This window comes from Lynx rufus, unplaced genomic scaffold (assembly GCF_022079265.1).
Source record: "Lynx rufus isolate CCGP_SWC_20201006 ecotype Redwood Valley unplaced genomic scaffold, mLynRuf1.p SCAF_6, whole genome shotgun sequence".
Classification (NCBI taxonomy): domain Eukaryota; kingdom Metazoa; phylum Chordata; class Mammalia; order Carnivora; family Felidae; genus Lynx; species Lynx rufus.
In genome coordinates this window covers 132,598,155-132,599,356 of record NW_025814878.1, presented here as the reverse complement: position 1 = coordinate 132,599,356, position 1,202 = coordinate 132,598,155, and the positions used below count along the sequence as shown (strand labels likewise).

General features: G+C 42.3%; 1 pseudogene; it reads right to left on the bottom strand.

The window, feature by feature from the left end:
* Positions 1-265: 265 nt before the first annotated feature.
* LOC124529226 (60S ribosomal protein L34-like) lies at positions 266-830 on the bottom strand (annotated as a pseudogene).
* Positions 831-1,202: the final 372 nt, after the last annotated feature.

The window sequence follows — 1,202 nt, the reverse complement described above, 5'->3', positions numbered from 1 at the left end:
TTCCGATTCTGTGTCTCCCTCTCTCTCTGCCCCTCCCCTGTTCATGCTCTGTCTCTCTCTGTCCCAAAAATAAATAAACGCTGAAAAAAAAATTTTTTTTTAAATAAAATAAAGTCAAATAAAGTCAAATAAAATAAAATAAGGAAGGGCTGGTAGAACAAGCAGCCAGCGTGGCACAATGTGTCCAAGGAATTTACAGAAAGTCTTTTTTCTTTTCTTTTCTTCTTCTTCTTTATTTTTTAGCTACTCAAAAATCTTCATTTTTTTATGTAGCTTTCTGACTCGGTGCTCGTGCCTTCAACACTTTCACAATGATTTTCTGCTCCTCAATAAGGAAAGCGCGCTTGATCCTGTCACAAACACATGTGGCACGCACGAAGCCACCACAGGCCCTCCTGACCTGTTGTAGACAACCTCATGAGAACTTTAGGCTTCACAGCACGAACTCCCTGAAGCTGGCCTGCACACACGCCACGTGCAGATTTGGGGGCTTTCCCAACCTCCTTGGTATAAGGGTAGAGGATTCGGTCAATTAAGCGTCTGACTTCCGCTCAGGTCACGATCTCCCTTTTCTTGAGTTCGAGCCCGAGTCAGGCTCTGTGCTGACAGCTCGGAGCCTGGGACCTGCTTCAGATTCTGCCTCTGTGTTTCTGCCTTCCCCTGCTCAAGCTCTGTCTCTCACTCTCGCTCTCTCAAATATAAAGAAACATTTTAAAAAATAAAAATAAATAAAAATAATAAATAAAAATAAACAATTCTATTACCAGGGGTTCAAGAGAGCCTAGTTTTGTTAGAGGCTGTCTACGACGGTCTGTCAAATGCTGGACCATTCTGAATGCCGACGGACAGACGCTGTCCCGGTAGAGCAAAAAGGTACAAAGGGTCCTATTTCTTTGGACACCTAATAAGGAGGACAAAGGTTGTGGTATGGCTCTCAAGTATTCAGTCAGCCAGTTAGTAAAAAACGTTTATTGAGTACTTGTTATGTACTGGGCATAGGGGCTAAAGAGATAAAAGGAGGGTGTGTTTTCTGTGTGCACCAGTCAAGTTGAGGGCAAAGGCAAGTACATAATCAATTATAAGGCAGAGAGTGGAAGATTGTATTTCCCCCAAATGGCCACAGTGATTACTCTAAAATATCATATATTACTAAAAAATTTGAGGTAGAGTAAGGTGACCAGATCAGGAGACATTTATGACTG